At 36.5% G+C, this 11,788-nt stretch overlaps 1 pseudogene; it reads right to left on the reverse strand.

Moving 5' to 3' along the window:
• Positions 1-2,898: 2,898 nt before the first annotated feature.
• LOC127939745 (dual specificity protein phosphatase 12-like) lies at positions 2,899-3,711 on the reverse strand (annotated as a pseudogene).
• Between the last annotated feature and the right edge of the window lie 8,077 nt (positions 3,712-11,788).

The raw sequence follows: 11,788 nt of genomic DNA on the forward strand, positions 1-11,788 counted from the left end.
GAAGGGAGATGTTATTATGTGAGTCTAGGAGAGCAAATGTCTAAGTGGACGTCCATGACATGTGGAGTCCCACAAGGCTCAATTCTTGCACCGCTCTTGTTTAGCCTGTATATGCTCCCACTAAGTCAAATAATGATAAATAACCAAATAGTCTATCACAGCTATGCTGATGATCCCCAGATTTACCTAGCCTTATCTCCAAATGACTACAGCCCCATTGACTCCCTCTGCCAATGCAATAATGAAATTATCAGTTGGATGTGCCAGAACTTTCTTCAGTTAAACAAGGAAAAAAATGAAATTATTGCATTTGGAAACAAAGATGAAGTTTTCAAGGTGAATGCATACCTTGGCTCTAGGGGTCAAACAACTAAAAATCAAGTCAGTAATCTTGGTGTGATTCTGGAGACAGACCTTAGTTTCAGTAGTCATGTCAAAGCAGTAACTAAATCAGCATACTATCATTTAAAAAACATTGCAAGAATTAGATGTTTTGTTTCCAGTCAAGACTTGGAGAAACTTGTTCATGCCTTTATCACCAGCAGGGTGGACTATTGTAATGGGCTCCTCACCGGCATTCCCAAAAAGACCATTAGACAGCTGCAGCTCATCCAGAGCGCTGCTGCCAGGATTCTGACTAGAACCAGAAAATCTGAGCATATCACACCAGTCCTCAGGTCCTTACACTGGCTTTCAGTTACATTTAGGATTTAAAGTACTTTTACTCGTTTATAAATCACTCAATGACCTAGGACCAAAATTTATTGCAGATATGTTCACTGAATATAAACTTAGACAGACCACTCAGATCACTAGGATCAAGTCAGTTAGAAATACCAAGGGTTCACACAAAACAAGGGGAGTCCGCCTTTAGTTACTATGCTGCCCGCAGTTGGAATCAGCTTGCAGAAGAGTTTAGATGTGCTAAAACATTAAATCATTTAAATCTAGACTCAAAACTCATCTGTTTAGCTGTGCATTTCTTGAATGAGCACTGTGCTATGTCCGAACCGACTGCACTGTATTTTACGTATTCACTGTATTTTATGTAAAATCATTTTCTATTTTTAACTGTTTTAAATTCATTTTAAATAAGTCTAAATAAAATAAATACGTTTTTATTTTCGTTATTCTTTTTCATGATTATTTTCTTTTCTTTTATGTAAAGCACTTTTAATTACCATTGTGTACGAAATGTACTATATTAATAAACTCACCTCGACTTGACTTATAAGAACAGCATCTTTTCTTAATTTCAGATGTGTGGCATGTCTGTAAAAACTGTTATTTACACTACTCTAAGTTTTTTTTTAGGCTAAATTGCTACTATTGAAAAGGTGAAGAGTGGTACATGCACAAAAGTGCCGAATTACAGCTTTAAGTGAGTCTCTGATCCAATCAGACGCCTAGCTTTTCCACACCTCCATCTCAGCTCTAACCAAATAAACCACGTATATTCCTGCCAAAACACCAATTTGATTATTTTAATTTTTAAATGTTCTTGGCAAAACAAAAACAACTAGTCTGTGTAAGAATTTCATTTTGAGGAGTGTGTTCCTGAAATCCTGCTCCTCTCTCAGCTGATGGAGTCTCTCTTATTATGCACGTGTGCAGCGGGTGGCTCTTCACTCCTTCACACTTCACAGAGAGAGTTCAGGTCATTACATGAAGGATATGACCCTCATAAACACAACAGGATCTCACAACTCAATGCCATAACCACCCACAATGTCACTCAGACTCCCTCAATAAACATCATATAAACATCCATGAACTGAGGGCCAGGAAGAAACCACATGGTCATGAATCTGTACTAGTGCTACATTTCAAACAAATATACAGTACATGATCTCCAATGGAGGAACTGTTTTCTGTGTGGCACTTCAGTGCAATTTATAATTTCTGTGAGCAGTTTATTTTTATTTATTTTTTTTATACAGCAGCAGATTAAGCGAGCCAGAAGCCAAAACTGTTAGAAGAGATTAACGCATTACACTAACACATCTATTACTTCATAACCAAGACAAATAGTATCACATTTGCATTAAATGCTGATCATATGTCATCTATAGCACCACTGTAAACGAAAATTAATCCTCCTTTGTCCTTCTCAGTTTTGATTATCACGCAAAATGTAATCCAACTGTACAGTACTAGCTATCTGTCGCCACCTACAGGATGGAAAAACCCATGTCTGCAGCACAATTGAGATCTTTGTTAATTTACAGTGTGATGCAAAAGTTGGTTGAATTAACCATACTAAGCTTCTTATGAACAAAGACAAACCAATTAAATATATCCTGAATATAGACTTATGTTTGGGGTCAGTTAGGCCTGTCGCGATAACAACTTTTTGTTTTGAGATATTTTGCCCCAGTATTCTGCATATTCCATATGCACAAAAGCACTTAACAAGGCCATATCTGCAGATTAAACTTTTTTGTAGACGCATTTTGAACTAGCACCAACTACACCACGTTATGTATGAGAAGCTGCAAAAGACACAGGTGTAAGTAGAATGCAAAAAAAAAACCAATTTTTATGTAAATATAATGGGCAATATATTGCATCACCAAAAATTATTGAGATCTTGTACATATATTGTGTAATAAATCGATATATTATTACGACAGTCCTAGGGTCCGTAAGATTTTTTTCAAAAAAAAAACTCACAAGGATGCATTAAACTGTTAAAAAAGACAACGTAACAGTAAAGAAAATGATCATGTTACAAGAGATTTCTATTTAAAACTGTTTTTTTTTTTTACTTTCTACTCATCAAACAATCCTGAAAAAATTGCAACACTGATTTTCAACACTGATAATTATAATAATGTTACCTGAGCAGTACATTAGCCTATGAGAATGATTTCTGAAGGAGCTTGTGACACTGGAAACTCATATGATACAGATCTTTAATGGCGGGTCATTTGAGTTCAGACATACTGATGTGTTTGAGTTAATCCACTCTGTTCTTGTGCATCTGCAAGGCTGGTGTTACCCAGCTCCCACACAAACACTGCTCACCAGACCAGTTAAAGGAGCCCAGCTTTGAGCTACACCAGGGACACAAAAGCCACAAGAGAGATATTACTTTGAAATGTCATTTAAAAACAAAGAAACAGAAAAGTACACATATTTATTGCACAGCAAATACAATCTCTGGCCTCCCAAGCACAAAATATCATGCAATATCTTTAACCTTTTAAATAAAGGATAAATCAATATTAAATCTAACTCCATTTTCTTTCTCAATAATCAAAGAATATACGCTTAGCATTAAACAAATGTACAGTTGAGAACAATGTTTTGATAATTCTATTTAATTGTGTGTCCAGATGTGTGAAGCAGTGAGGTATTACCTGTCCTTCCATAACACCCAGTAAGGCTCCATCCACTGCACCGGCTCTATAAAGTAAGATGTGCACTGTCTCTGATCCTCACTATCACTCACTATCCTCATCTTCTTATGAGAGAATGCAGAGGCTCCACTTCCCACACAGTGACGGAGAATGCTGGAGCGACGGAAAAGTGTGCATCTGTAGGGAACAAGACAACAGCAGGTTGTGACTGCAGTGTCGTGAATTCAAAATAACTTGAGAGGATATCAACAGGATTTTTTTTAAAAACTAAAAACATTTCACCTGCACTTTCTACATCTCTATACAGCTTCTGCATTCTGGGTTTGTGCAGGGTCAACAGCGAAGACATCTTTAGGCACATTCTGGAGTTCTGAATTGATCGAAACACGTGACTTCTGTATACGTTTCATTCATTAGTGTATTCATATTAAAGGGTGTAGAAAGCTGAATGAAAATCACAGTACACTGTTTTAAGCAAAAAAGGAAATTATGTACAAACCAGTATATTTCTGTCATTTTCTTCAACCTAAACTGTTTATATAACAGATCTGTGGCGCCTAAAAAGGGAAAATAATATATTACAATATATCACAATATATTTTAAGAAATATATTGGTAAATATATTTTCCTTTCGTAAGGGGTGCCAGCTGGTCCATAAATGCTTCATTCATTCTGAGAAAATGAGTGGAACTCTATTCAATAATAATGCTCTCACAAGTGGTTAGTATATGCATAGTATATGCATCCTGTAAATTCCGATCTTGTGTTTTCATCAGGTGAGCAGTCACCACAGTAGGACCCTGTACCATGAAGCTGGATTAGGTGGCTAGCCAGCTATGTTTCAGCTTAGTTTCCGCCAACCCTGGGTTTTAGGTACTATGAAAGTAGCTCGGCTTTAATGGGTGTTCGTTGCCATGGTATCTTACGCTGCACGGCTAACCTGCTCCGGGGCAGGTTATGTTCTGGATTCAAGGTCTCAAACTGAAGGTGAACCAATCAGATGTGAGAGAAGTGACACATGTCTGACACAAAGTCACTCCAGTTTATCTTGCTCCAAATTAAAGGTCACTAATGCTAAAAAAAAAAAAAAAAAAAAAAAAAAAATTGGAAGTCTGGCTTTAATGATAATAACTGAGTCATTTTATGATTTAAATAATTATTGTGATTCATATTATTATTTATCCATTATTAAGCCATTTTAGTTTAACAGTTATTTTAAATACATATTAATGTATACATATAATGTAATGTAAATAAGCTGTAGTATCAAAAGATTGCACTATTTTAATTTATTTTTTCAAATGTATAAACTTAGTTAACAAGTTCCACTTGTGACTACACTGATGGAGCAAGATAATTTATTTTATAAGTCCTCCTTCATTTTTCATATGACATTTAAATTTGTCATATTCTTCAATCTCTTAACCTTAAGCAAAACCTTTAACCTTTAGTTTTGAATCTCGCTGGGTCTCTCACGAGAAGTAAATCAAACAGCTTTGTGTTGCAAGGCTCGTGATTGGTTGTTCGCCAGTGATGTCACACATTCATGTACACGCGCTCCACAAACTCAGGATCAAAGCCTGAGTTGACAAAGAAAGTTGATGAACAGCATCATGGTACCAACAAAGCCGGATTGGAGAGGTTTGGTTTTGTCAACTCAAAACTATGTAACTCTGAATTTGTTCAGCTACCATCATGGTACAGGCCCCAGCACTTCTGCTTTGCCCTACATGGCTTTTTAAATTAATTGTAAAAATCTGAATCTAAATATTTCAATGAATACATTGATACTTTATCAAATAGTTAATTATCTGAATGTGTATTAATTAATGGGCTGTTGGGTATTACATACTTTTATTACATACACATTACTTAATACATAATTAGTTTCTTAGCTACACTTCTGCTTATAACTAAGTTAAATTTCCTGGGCTAGGTTTTGAACAAAACATAAAATTAGCTGTAGAGTTTATTCATTCAAAATCATTCTGTTTGCAGATCTTCTTAAGAAGACTTTAGTGTAAACATCAACGCTAAACGCAGGTGCTACTTGCTGTCAAGAAGGACGTCCGGTAAAATGTTCATAAGAAACAAAACAAAGTCAACTTGTTAGTTCCGGGCAGAACGTTGTTATTATTAAAGCTTCACAAAGCCTCTAGAGGGCGTTAATATGAAATAAATAAACAGTTGATGTTTATATTGCAATATTGAAAAACGTGTTAAGATTTCTACCAATAGGAATCGCAAGCGAATATGTTTTCATTGCTCTCTATGTGATTTATTTTCTAAAATTAATCATGTTTATGAGCAAATAAAGACACTGATATTTGCATTTTTACATCATTATTTTTCAAATGGAATTGAATTTCAATGTACGAGGACATTAAGCTAACTGTAATTGATATGGACACTGGCAAAATGACAATTTAAAAATGAAGCCCTAGAAACACTCCTTCAATCTGCTCCATTTTTAGACAGACCTTTCTAGTGTTGTAGTGTGATCTGCCATCTTCATGTTCAGCCAAGTTCATCGAGAACAAGAAACAAGGGTTTTTTCTAGATTTATTGTAGAACCATAATCAGTTTAAAACATACTTTTACAGTAGCTGTAGTCTACCTTACAATATTGCCAACTCAGGGATCTGCACTGTACTAGATTTGATCTCTTTTGCATCCTATCATTTCCTGTTGTGTGGTCTAGACCTGTAATCTACCCCTTTTGCAAAGCTTTTGGCTGTCCTGCATGTGCTTAATGAAAGCCAAAACTAGAACATTTGAGTGAAGGAGTCCAGTCCACTGCACCTCATGACCAGCACATGCTATCTCTTTCACTTACATATATGCTAATTCTTCCCTCATTCCTGTTAACTATGTCTTTTCTCAGAGATATTAGACTACAGTTGGATTAGAAGTCTTCGGTGAGCATGATGGTGGAGTAGGCATTCTATATGGCATCTAGATGAACACATAAACAAGTCACTGCACCCATTACAGAGCAGATGCCTGTGCTTTAATCTGACTGGTCCTCTCAGGACAAGTCCAACTTAGCCTCACTTGGTCCCTCAGAATCCCTGTCCAACCTGTTGCACGTATGTCTTTCCTGGGATTCACAAGAAAACTGATTATCACATGAAACCCAGATTAGCAGAAACACACGTTTTTTTTGTTGTTGTTGTTTTTTTGTCAGCAGCTGTCACGTGATGATTAGGGTTATTGATTTTGGGAAGAGCATCAGAAATTTGCACCAGAATTTTCAATTTGTCTGGACCCAGGAAGGCAGATTTAGGATTAAGGGCTTAAAGCAATAAGAACTGATGCTTCCTAGAAATGAACATCTGTGCGGACATCAACAGCCTTCAAGTTGTTCTCCTGCAATCTTCGTGGTTGTTCTCCTGCACCATTCATGAAATTTAGAGTTACAAAACTTCATTCGCTTTTGCAACAGGACATTGATAGGAAATGAAAAGTACAGATCATTGTTGAAAGTTCCTCCTTGACTGAGTATTTTCAATGAAGGAAATGTCATTTACATGCAACGATTCTTCTGGGCAAAATAAAATAATTTATAAAAGCATACGGAAATACATTTTGGGTGTCACATTTGTTCCTTGTCCGAAATTGTCAGAGGTTCTGAATTCTATGAAGACCTAAGAACTCAAAATATTGTTGAAATCTTTACTATAAAAAAAAAAAAAAAAAAAAAAAAAGGTTATGCTCTGTGCAGTAACTGGTCTCTTGGTCACTCTTACACTAAACTTTTTTGACAGTTTGACTAGTTCGGCAAAATTTTATATGAACATTTTTAAGCATTTATTGCATGAAAAACAACTAGGAAAGCAAATCAATGCAAATAAATTATATAAGACCTTTCCTCAGAACACACTTAACTTTTCGAGATAGTTTTTGGTATGACAATTATTTATTTTTTTATTTATTTGCCTGCTTGCTTTGAGGATGCCAATTTGATCCATGGTTGATCATTTAAAACCTTAGAAATGTATTTATATGAAAAGTTTAGATTAAAGAAATAGTTCACCCAAAAATTTAAATTTACTCACCCTCAAGCCATCCAAGATGTAGATGAATCTGTGTCTTCTTCAGAACAGATTTGGGGAAAAGATTGCATTATGAGGGTTCAAATAGTTGTTAAAAACCTCATAATAATCCACAAACAATCCACACAACTTTATCCATGCATGTTTCCTATGCAGTTTTCCACTTCACAAGATGCTAATTGATGGACTGCATGCAGTCATCTGGATTACTTGTGGATTATTGTGATGTTTTTATCAACTGTTTGAACTCTCATTCTGACGGCACCCATTCACCGCAGAGGATCCATTGGTGAACAAGTGATGCTAAATTACTCCAAATCTGTTGTGATGATGAAACAAACTTATAGTATATTGGGGTTGGCCTGAGGGTGAGAACATTTACAGCAAATTTTCATTTTGGAATGAACTATTCATTGAAATAGTGTGCTATATTAAAACATATTACTAAAATACATTTTAAATGTTATATGTTATAAAAAGTTTGTATATTGCAAAGAAGTCCAAATACTTTTTGTGGCCACTGTGTATAATAACTTCCTTACTATAGCCTTCCTTACTATTACCTTTCCTCAAAAGCACCTGGCCTTGGCAGCCTCTTTGAAAGTTCCCTGCAGAGCTCATGATTGTTATTCGTTCAAATGACTCTACTAGAGCTGAAGCAGAATGCATCACAACATTAGTTTTTCTCAGCTGGCAGCCCAAGACGTGTGCGCTCTTAAGGTACAATTGATTTCGCCCTGTTGTTTCCTCTTTAAAGTTCACTCAGGGTAGCCTTACTTCAGCTGTTTCTATTTCAGTGCTTCAAGAAACGAAAGCTTTATTGCCAAGTGTGTTCCTGCATTTGCGTACATTGATTAATTAAACCATTGTGTAATATATATTCTGATCGCTCAGTTCTTTCCTCTTTTCTATTTATATGCATTTGCTTTTTACTGACGCTAGAGAAAGTATCCCATGACCATGCTGACAGAAGTACTCACAAACTTTCACTTCACATTAACATTGGAGGGATTATGATATTTTAGATATTCTTTCAGTTTCATTATTCTCATGTTTTCCATTAAAAAAAATGCATGCCTGTGGAGAAACTCAACAGTGGTGTTATTTAGAATATTCATAGTATGTGGAATATTGCTAGTTAGTCAGATTAGGAATGAATGAATAAATGTATTATTTCTAATTTAGTCTAACCAGACTGCAGCATACTGCAGCAAATAAATAAATGATTTCATTTTTATTAGAATCCAACTGAAGGCCAACAATTAAATGCTTGTGAAGAAACTCATCAGTGGTGGGTTTCAGACATGCATTCTTGACTTTAAACCTTTAACCTCTGAACTATTTTTAAATGCTGGTCTGCTGGGTTTACAATGGTTTCCACAAAGACGCTTCCCTTGATACATATTTTATAGGTCTCGCTGCTTTGTGTGCCTGCATGTTGGTTTAAGTTTAGTACTTATGTGTTGATCAGTATGTCATGGGTCACATCCCATGAGCTTGTCTGTCATTCGGCTTGAGTAAGATTTATGACGCACATCCTGTGGTGAAAGAGTAGCAGGACGCCACTCATGAGGTGACGCTGGCAGTCCTTCCTGGAGGTCAGCTCTGGATCTCTTGCTTAAGGCTTTTCTCTCACTTGGTCACAAAGCAGCTGAAGGATATTTGATATTATAGCACTCTGCCATAATACTATGGAATGATTTCCGAGCTGGAAGTTTAACCCAGTTTTCTGGGGATCACACAGTTTTTGATCAAGTCAAATTCTTTTCATAACTCCTTAGATTGATCAAAGTGATTGTTTTTTCTTGTCTTATGCTTTTTAAAGTGTGTGAATGTCATATTTTTTCTCCTGTAAGAAGTGTGCAACAGCATTTAGGCTCCTCATTAGACATCTGAAGGCCAGAGCTGACCTTTAAATGCAATAAAATATAGTGATTAATTAATTAATTAATTTGCAATCTTGCTCTCATTCACACAACCTGATTTAAAGCAGACTGATATGGTTTTTTTGTGTGTGATTTGTTGAAATGGTCTTCATCATAAAGAGGTTTCACACCCAAAAATTGCAGCATGTTTTACCTTTGTGTTTAGATTAATGACCTGTGAGATTGATGATACATGGCGTGGTTTCACTAGTGTGTGTGCGTTTGTGTGTGTGTGCATGGGTGTGGTTTGCGTTTGGGGTCTGATTAAAACATGAGGGGGCTTTGTTAATGAGTGTATGACAGATGGAGAACCACCCCCCAAACACACACACACACACACACACACAATCTATCCTATGATATGATCAGTCGAGCAAAGAGGAAGGTTGTTTCTCAAACAGGTTTTCACTTCACTCGATCAGATAAAAAGCTGACCATTGTTGCACGCAGGGTTTAAAGCAATATTCCTGGTTCCATAGAAGTGATGCTCAATCAGCAGCACTTGTGGCATTATATTGATTAACACAAAAATGAAGTGGCACTCGTCTTTTCTTTTCTTTAAAAAGAAAAATCTAAGTAGTTGGATATTTTCAGTGGAAGTGAATGAGGCCATAAATGTTAAATGCTTAATTTCAAAAGTACAGCCACAAGATGAACATAATATGTGAGTTAATATGATTTTACTGAAAAAAAAAAAAATAATAAACCTTTTATGGACCTGTGTAAAATCTGATTTTACTTCTTCGTCATGGCATAGAATACCTAAAAGCAATAATATTTCATCATTTACTCACCTTCATTTCGTTCCTAACTTGTATGATTTTCTTCTATGGAACATAAAATATATTTTGAGGAATCTTGGTAACCAAACAGTTTTCTTCCTGTTGTATTTTGCGTGCGTATAATAGAAGTCAATGGGAACTGAAACTGTTTAGCTACAATCTTTGAAATATTTTTGGCTACAAGTGCTTTTACAAAATAATTTTATATTTCTGCATTCCAATTAAGAAAGCTACTTTATTCACTTCCATTAAGTTTCACTGTAGCCTCCTTTCTTTTTCTTTTTTTAAGAAAACAAAGGACAATTAAAAAATATTTTTGTGGTAATCAGCCACAAATGATGTCGGTTCATCTTAACTTGTATTGAGCTCTAAATATTAAGACAAAGACCAGAGATGATTAAATAGGCTTGTTTTGTTCAGATTTACTTTTTATTATTATTGCAGCACTAATTCACTTTACCAGTAAAAAAAAAAGGCAAGTGAGGGTTTGATATGGATAAATATTGATCACTCTTGCTTGCATTAATATTTAGCTTGAAGATGAACATTTTAGACGTTTGTGGCACATTTGTCTGGCTCTGTGTTTGTATTTGCCACATGGTGCCCCCAGACACGGGCTGTTGTCTGAGGGTGAGATGACCAGACTGCTCGTTTCTCCCGGCTGGCCTCAGAGCACTGACTGTTAGGTTAAGGGGTGGGCCGCTCTGCTTTTAACTGGTGATAGATGATTGCAAGGGTGAGGTCTCCAACACTCTGCAACTGAATGGTCCATTGGCAGCCATTGTTGTGGACAAACAGCAAGATAATCCCACAAGCCGTCTCTCAGATCTGCAGTGATTTAGAGCTTTCTTTCGACCACCTGATCTCCTTTAATTTCCCTATATTCCATTAGCCGTATTAAAAGCAATTACACCTATTTGCACTGAGAAAAAGAAAAGCATCATGCTTGCCATTCTCTCATTAACGGAAGCAACAGGATTGAATACATCACCGGGAATCATTACGTCGCTCATGTTCGCACCGAAATCTAATCCTCATTCTTGTTACCCTCTTTTCAGCTCTAATATTCTTTGCAGCTCAGGGGCGATTGTAATGCTCTGGAACATGTGGCTCCATTAGAGGGATAAAAGGGAGGTTGATAAATTGTCCTTTTAGTCCCTTTCTTTGACACCACAAATTTACATTATCTAACAGGGAACAAATGAAAAGGCCCTGATTAGTGTGGAATGAGTTGGAAGAGAAGCCATTCATCTTTGTTAGCATCCCCCTGTGTTCTTTTATGTTGGGTTTTTACAAGGATGGGAGCCAGTGTGCTTTTCCCATTCGACAGCCCAGCTCATGGACTGACAAGAGTGGTCATCACTAACACTCTCTCTCAGTGTCCTCCGAAAACAGGAGTTCAAAACTCTGAATGCTGGTGACTTCTGAATAACCTCCTGAGGTAGTGGGAGCTCACCCTTAAATGACCCCTCACTCTGAAGAGATCTTGGGGGGCGTCGAGGGGGTTTCAGACCCTCTGGTAGCTTTGTGGGGACTGAGCGCTTGGAATTTGGAGAATTTTTTTTCCCCCTTCTTCAAAATCTCAAAGGCCATGGTCAGCAGATCTTGCACTTAGCAGTTTGTAGACAGAGAACATTACGAAAATCCTCTGACCCAACAAAAC

Source organism: Carassius gibelio, chromosome A2 (genome assembly GCF_023724105.1).
Source record: "Carassius gibelio isolate Cgi1373 ecotype wild population from Czech Republic chromosome A2, carGib1.2-hapl.c, whole genome shotgun sequence".
NCBI lineage: Eukaryota > Metazoa > Chordata > Actinopteri > Cypriniformes > Cyprinidae > Carassius > Carassius gibelio.